The 8,229-nt window shown below is 39.2% G+C and overlaps 1 long non-coding RNA gene across 2 annotated transcripts; it reads left to right on the plus strand.

Moving 5' to 3' along the window:
• Positions 1–2,125: 2,125 nt before the first annotated feature.
• On the plus strand, positions 2,126–7,816 carry LOC310956567. 2 transcript variants are annotated; one of them, XR_014593483.1, is made up of 3 exons: positions 2,126–2,184; positions 4,614–4,705; positions 4,930–7,816. It is a non-coding gene; the product is annotated as an uncharacterized lncRNA (long non-coding RNA). The 2 variants fall into 2 exon arrangements; XR_014593484.1 differs by lacking the exon at positions 2,126–2,184 and adding an exon at positions 4,213–4,275.
• Positions 7,817–8,229: the final 413 nt, after the last annotated feature.

Consider the following 8,229-nt stretch of genomic DNA (forward strand, 5'->3'; position numbering starts at 1 on the left):
TGATATCGACATAGTACATACTGTACATACAATGTGTTGTTCTTCTGAAGGTGTTGGTGCTTGAAAATCAGGGCTTTAAGAGACAGAGGGTGTTGGTTTTAGGATATTTGGATATTCACAACAGCGGGTTGTTTCCTCAGTGTAAGGCTGAAATTTGAAACGTTTAAAGTTGAAAACCAGTTTACTCACTCAGTTGTAACAAAACAGGTGAGATGCAGCTGCCCAGTCTGGAAAATGTGGTGCATGTTCCCGCTGTTGTGTTCTTGAACCCTGTTGGATAAAGCTCTGTTGTGTAGATGAACATCAGGACTGAACTGGTGGCAAGGCTGTTTTACCCATGCACGCAACAGACACTGCAGCGGGTGAATGAAACAAGTTAAGTTTTGAAATAGAGTAGAATCATTCATGCATTGGAGTCCTAAGAAGTTTGCAAAGAGGAAACAGCAAAACTGTGAAATGCAATTTTCTACAATGAAGAGCTCAAGTAGCCGGGAGATACAATTGGAAAAAAAAGCCCCACTCTGTAGCCTCAAGTTATTGGTGACACATTCCTTTCATGTGGACTCTTTGAGTCTCTGTTTTGAGTATCAGAAACTCAAACCCTTAGGCCTTGCAAAGTGGCTCTGAAAAGCTGGTCGCTTTCTGCCTCATAAGGACAGCAGCTGTGTTCAGATTGGATATTTGATGAGATTTCAACAGTCGTATTGGCATGTTTTTAAAAAGTGTGCTCATGTTTTATTTTTCAAGTCGCTTACATAGCTAGACCTATTAACAGCAGCATTTGACTTGAAAATGTGCAGTCTTCAGTTACTTAAGAGACCTCTGGACCACATCTATCTTTCCTTATTTTTAGGAGTTTCTCCCAACTGCCAGTTAGAAGCTACTTTTAGCCTTAGGCTGAGTGTCCTCAGTTTTATTCTTTTTTTCTGATGCGTGAGGAGCCTTAGCCTCTTATAATTGTGGGCGACTCTTTCTTTGCTATATACTTTGAAGCATCAGCTGAATGAAGTACAGGGGCACTGAGTATTGCAGTACCAGCCAGCTGCAAATGTACACAGGCACGTCTACAGTTGCAGAGATGGAACAGCAGATGGGGTAAGCATTGAGTTGTGATGTGTTGCCATAGTAGCTAATACTGACAGTAATCCTATGCAAGACATAGATTCAGATGGCAGAGCTATTGAAAGAGGGACCGAGGTCAGATACAGTAGATCTGTGCTTGGCAACCAGGTGGCATTGAGAGCCATGTATTTATGAGTGAAGTCTTGAGAAACAAAACATCTGACTTTGTTCTTCCTCTTTTGACTTTATGTGAATGTGGAAACCAATACAGTAAATGACAAACCAAAATGTAGCACTTGTGATTCTACTGTTTGCCTGAAACAAAAAAAATGTCTACAATATGTAACACCTCTGTGTAGGATAGACAAATGTCTAACTGTCTGGTGACTCCCAGTGGCAGTATCAAAAAAGGACACTATGACACAGAGCAATCTAAAGTTCCAGTTCAGAGAAATCTTTATTCTACAGCATACAATGATGATTTAAATAACTGAGAAGTGTCTTTTCTGTTTTAATTCACAAAGCCAGGCCCAGAAAGAACAAACTTTACTGTTTAACAGCTTTTGTCTAACATGGCTACAATCAGCTCAGGTCCACTAGATGTTGCTGTTTTACTTTCCTTATTGTAGTTGACTATCATAATACCTGCATTAAGGAAGATTTTTTTTGCCATTTGATACACTCACATGCACTGCAAGAACATGATAGAAGTAATAAGTAATAAATCAGTATTTTATGATTACTACCCCGTGCCTTTATTTGATAGTACAGCCAGATTTGATATATAATGGTGGAGACATTACAGCAAAGGGCTGCAGGTCACTATCAAACCTGGGCCGCTACGGCGAGGACGCACGTTTTAGGTGATTCCCAATTATTTCGTGGAGCTGTGTGTGTTCAATGTGTCAGGCTCCAACATGTCTGGTGATGTGCAAAACAAGCTACAGGATAATTAATTTGTGTTCTGTGGTTATTCAGTTAACACAAAATATAACCGGTTCTGCTAGCTTTTCTTGATATCGACACAGTACATACTGTACATACAATGTGCTGTTCTTCTGAAGGTGTTGGTGCTTGAAAATCAAACCTGGGCCACTACGGCGAGGACGCTCACTCTACCAGGTGAGCCACTATTTTAATTATTATTTTTTTTCTTTTCTATAGTGGTCTGTTAAGCAGTAAATGGAGTATCAAACTGAAACAATATGGTGTGCAGATAGTCTCAAAGAGGTGACAAAGAGGAATTAAAAGAAAGAATGAGGCAGAGTCTTAGCTTTCCATTATACCATCAGTCAACCAGGCTCTACTAATAGAGTTCATCTTCACTACACAGCAGCACCTTCCTCGTTTTTCTGCCTTTTATCGCCTCCTCCTGTTTCTCAACTCCATGTCTCATTCGGCCACTCTTATCTCCCTATTCGATGTATGAAGTAGTGTATGAGGCAACATTTTCTTTACTTCAACAGCAATTTAAGGCGCCATTTCTTTAAAAACCCAAGGTATGTTGAAATGCTGCTATTTGAACAAAACGCTTTGTTTATGAAACAAATCTTTGTTGCACTTTAATACAGAATGTGGCCATACATGTTGGAGTAGCTATTACAGTTATAGCTTGTTTCTAACTGTGTATAAACAATACAACAGCCACTACCCACTAAAAATTCTGCTTTTCAATTATCCATAATTGATGCCCTCCAGGATCTGACCATGGAAACTCAGGCAGAAACATGACTAAAAACTTTGGCATCTGCTCTGGGCAAAATCCTGCTGCTCTTTCTGCTCCTGTACATCTTTGTGTGATCCCTTTACATTTTAAGCTCTGCCTTCCAACTAGCTGGAGGTAAGAAGTCCTCCCAGTCTAGAATAAATGAATCATAATGGTATCCTAAAATGTTACTTTTTTTAGTACTTTATTTATGATTTATTATACATGGAAATAAGCTTTTGACAAGGGTTTCTAGCAAGTTTTTCCCTTTTTGCTTTCCACTACGAGAATAAATCACAGCTGTGTTTTTACAGTTGCATGCAACACTCTCCTGCTAAATTAGTATAGCATTAACAAGACAGCAGCAGATAATGGTTAAGCATGTTCGGTAAAAATCCCCCATGTGCAGGAGAATGACTTAGTTCCAGAGGTATCTCCACAGTTCCTAAACTCAAATTTTCAGTATACTCTTTAAATTATCATATATTTGTCAAATTGAGGAACTAAAACTATTGTCATATAGCTATTGTACCTATTGTAGCTATTGTTATATACTCATGAACCCTCAGGGATCGGTGTGATCAGATTTGAAAGAGCCTACCCTTTAACCCTCAGGTCCAACCTCTTAACCACAACAGCTACACTGGCTGTCCTGGCTAGTCCTGGAGATAAGCTAGCTGATGCCACACAGCCAGCCTCATATACCGTGGCAACCATCTACCAACTAGGCAGAACCATTTAGAAAAAACACCTGATAACCACTCAGTAGTGTAAAAAAGTCTCTGCCTGAAACATCTAATTAACCAGCTACAAAGCATGTGGTACTAACAGTCCTAGTGCAGCCCTTGGCCACTCTGAACACCTAAGCAACAATACACATGTGCTGCCAAACACCGAAAACACATCACATTACCAACGATTAATGTTCAAGTAGGTTTTGTTCAATTGGCAAGCACACTCAGTATTTACTGTAGGCTTTTTAAAGTGTCCAATTTGATCGAAACTACATCTGAATCAATGAATCAGTGAGTTGATTGAAGAAAATGTATCAGCAACTATTTTGATAATTTTTCAAATCACTTATTAAATTTTGCTGCATTTCTTCAGTTTATATAATTGTTAATTAAATATCCTTTTGTTTTGAACTGTTTGTCAAACAAAAAAAGACATCTGAAGACGTCATGTCAAGTTGGAAATGACAGTGGGGCATTTTTCATGTGTTTATTAGATTTTAAATTGACTCACATGCATGTGGTTTCTTCCTATGGTTTATACTGTAACTCGTGAAAAAGTAAAGAGACCATGACATGACGGAATATAAGCATACTGCTGTTTATTCTCTATGCCTCGCGTTTAGTCAGGCATCTTTTTATCATCACCTCCTCTTTTGTTTCAGGTTGCTTTGTGTCATTTTTTCTTTAACCTCTTGGGTATCCTGCTGTGGTATCCATTCCAGCCCCCTGGTTACCCATACGTATGGCCTGTGCCCTTGGCAAATGCACAGCCAGGTATAAACAGCAATGGTTTTTGTTTTTACTCAAAACAAACAAAATGTGTAAAGATTGTAGCTGAACCCTCGTTGGATACCAAACTATTGTATTACTTAGAAAATAAAGAAATGCTTTTGCTTTTAATAAAACTCAACTATGAATTAAATAATATAATAAACTAACATAGCTCACACACATACAGGTACTGCTGCTTTTATACCTCGTGCTCTGCTTCCTGCTAATCCCATTCTTGTGTTTGGCCTCTCCATGGCTGGGTGGAAGGTGATGATGGTGCTTATATCTGTTGCATCAGTAAACATGCACCTGACATGCAAACCTGATTGTTCGCCACTTAGACTGCAGAACTGGGAGTGTCTTCCCTCGCTGCAGCCCCTTGATGATGATGTCATCACCGGGGTGAACCTGTGGTGCAGGCAGGGAAGAAGAGGTAAATATCCTAAGTGAGAATTTTCAATTCTATTAGTTATTGGAATTAATTCACTTTATGAATCCCATTTCTATCTCTTCCCTCTCATCTACAATGCCACAAACTCAACCACCTCACTTTCTGTTGATTGTGTTATGACTTTATTATTATACTATTATTAGGATTGACCTCCTCCTGATTGTTGATCCATAGAGACTGACTCTCTTCTGTTGTACTGTTCCTAGGTTGGAGTTGCAAAGGAAATGATGGTCCAGTAACATAACTGGAGGACATTACGGTCCCGGCTCTGGGAGAAAAGTCAGAGAGAAATGGAAGCTCAGTGGGGAAGGACAGGAGATTAAAAGGCAGAAACAAAGAAACCAACAACACAGCAACCAACGTGTCTTCAGAGAAAACTGTACTAGGCTTGGCTTCAGTATGGTCCATAAAGAAAAACACAAACTTAAACAAAGAGGGCACTCAAATCAGCAGCACTCACGTATAGTGCTACTACCTTGTGTGTTTGCTGTTGCATGAATTTAAAGACGGTTGTCACTAGCACCTTTTTCCAATTATATATGCTAAAAAAGAGCCCTAGTGTAACTGACCAACTTATTGAACCGAGGTGAGCTACTGTAAATTTAGGACAGATGGTCTACATTCAGATGAGCACAGTGTGCACAGTTAATAAATCGCATATTGGTATCTCATCCCCCTACATAAGTATTAACAGGCGGGCTTATATTTATCTGATGCAACACGACTTTATGAAGTCTAACTGTGATAACTGGTTATGTAGCATATTTTTAAAGATTTAAGAAGCTGAAGTCGTTGTGGACTAGCTAATCTAAGGCATACTTAGAACTTAGAACTACCCTTGTTTTTTCAGTAGCGACTTTTGCAAAGAACAAGGAAGGAAGTTACTCGAAGTGTAACACAGATGGAAGGAAGTTACTTGAAGTGGGTTTTCATTCCTTTGTCTGGAACATCTGGTGGTTCTGCAAAAACAGTCACTACTGGTGTGCTTGAAGTAGGAAGTTGCAATTGATGCAATGTTCATCACAGACCACACGATGGAGCCAAATCACATATTTTGTCAGATGAGATACACGCGCTAGTCATCAACTGACAGACTGTCTCTTGTCTTGAACACAAGGTGGCAACACCATCCAACAAAAGGCTGCTGTTATGACAGATCATGAAAACCATGTCTTCCTGATTTGAATGTATGGCCACTCCATGGTCCTAAATACATTTGGAGAAAAATTGAGATTTGCTGTGAAACAAATATTTCAAAGCCCACTGGAAAGACTCAGAAAATGAATGTTGGCCAGAATACAAACATCGACTCTCTTGAACAGCTATGGCAACAACTCTAATGTTCAGTATGCTGAATATGCAGAGGGTTGAGAAGCTTAGCCAGCATTCGACGTTATAATATGTGCATGGATTAAAGAGAGAGACATGGTACCTTTTACATTTATCATCCGTCACTTTACAAATAGTTAGAATAGAATAGAAATACTATATTGATCCCAGGCTGGGAATGTGCAGCAGTTGATTGTGTGTATGTCTTATATATTTCACCAAACAGAAAACAAAACTGTATGTGGTATTGTTCAGCCTACTCCTAAAGTTTAGACCATGTTCTATGATGAGAAATGTCATTTTTGATTAAGCCGGGTATATATTTTCTTTTGGATGTGTATTTTATTGCTTAGTCACAGAAAATGTCCCTTAAATAACATGACAGTTATTTGATTAATTAATACTACAGTTGAACTGGCTGCTCAACGGTCAATACCACTTTGTATTCTCAGAGGCCTTTTCAAAGCCTTTCACTTCAACTGTAACAAAAGGTGTTTCTTTTCTATCTAGTTATATTTAGCCATTAAGACAATGTTGCTTAAACTTTAACCAGACCTCAACCTATAAGCTGGGCGAGGCAGAATGCCAAAAAAAAAGCCAGAATTTGAAGAGTTTTCCTGCAGCTCTACCTCCTCCCCTCTCTGTTCTCAGCCCCTCCCACCACAGGCTTCATAGAGTACAACTACTAGCCATTCATTTCATCCAGATGGCGGTATATAGCAGCATTTCTATGAGGATTACCGTCCTGTTTCCTCAACTTCCCCCAAAGTCGTGAGGCTACGTTTAGCAGAAGGCTAAACTATTACCACTTTTATCAATCCTTAAAAACACTTTGCAGATACTGTCACTTGTTGTATTCTATTTTTTACAGTCTGTGTTCCCCAAAGCCCAAGATGACATCTTTATATGTTGTTTTGTCTGCAACTCATAATTATCGGGTTTACTGTCATAGGAGCACAGAATTAGAAATATTTACATTTAAAAAGCTGGAATCATAGAATTTTGACTTTATTTTCCTTAATTATAGAAATTTGACACAGACAGGCAACCTACTATGTGACTGCTAGTATACAGTAGTTCTTTTCTTGGCACTGTTTTAGAATAAGTACCACTAACTGTCATTTTGAGTTCAGATTAATCTAATCAGCTGCATCAACATTTTGCTGACTGCATTACTTTCTTGCACAGCTTCCTTTATCATGTCAGACAACAATGACATGTCACCATACACTACGTTAGAATAAAAAAACCACCACATTCGTATGGTCAATAAATCCCTTATTCCTTCAGCTTCATGGAGGAATGTGTCTATCACTCTTCGGGCGGATGGACAACTGAGGAAAAGAGAGGACAAGGGAGGTTTAACAGGGTGTAATGGGTGAGGATTGTTAACTGTGCATGGTTCCCTGTAACAACTACTCACTCTCAGATCATTAATTACCCCAGTGTAGTACAAACCACATCATCCTACTCTTCCGGAGCATAGCAAATCGAGAGGAGTAAAAGGATGAGGATGGCAATATTTTTTACTCGTTTACTGACATGTTTTCTTTGCACTGCCTCTATGAGCTTTTTAATATTTGACTAGACATTTCAATTAGACAGAACGTCTTCAGTGGGCTGCCCTTTTTGTGCAACTCACAGGACATCATAAATCAATGCTTTTACTTGAATTCACCTTATAAGTGTCCTTAATGAAAAGAGTATGTTACAATGATGTGAAATGTAAGCTAACATAAACCCATAAATCTAATTCATACAACCTTACACCCCACCATCTCGCTCTTTATCTCAATATTCCTCTATAGCAAAGGCATATACTACAATCTACATTTAACCATTTGTCTTTCCATACAACAGTACAACATAGGCTACGCCAAACCACAGCCACAACATTTGAAACCGACTTTACATTTAAATCACATGGAATATCACTTAGACTTTCCCTACTTTCTATCCCTTCCACCCTCCCTCTCTACCCCTTGGTGTTTTTATGGGCTCACTGCAGGAGAAAGACGGAGGGCTTCCCCCTGTGCCTGACACCCCTACTTTCAGAACATGTGGCCTGGGAAAAATTGGGTTACAACTGCAGCAGTCCAATGAGTTAGCCCTGATTTGGAGAATGACTCCATTTACTTTTGTCTGACTGCCTGCTGCTTTGACAGCTGGGGCTTTTA

The sequence above is a fragment of the Echiichthys vipera genome (genome assembly GCF_963691815.1).
Source record: "Echiichthys vipera genome assembly, chromosome: 14".
Classification (NCBI taxonomy): Eukaryota; Metazoa; Chordata; class Actinopteri; order Perciformes; family Trachinidae; genus Echiichthys; species Echiichthys vipera.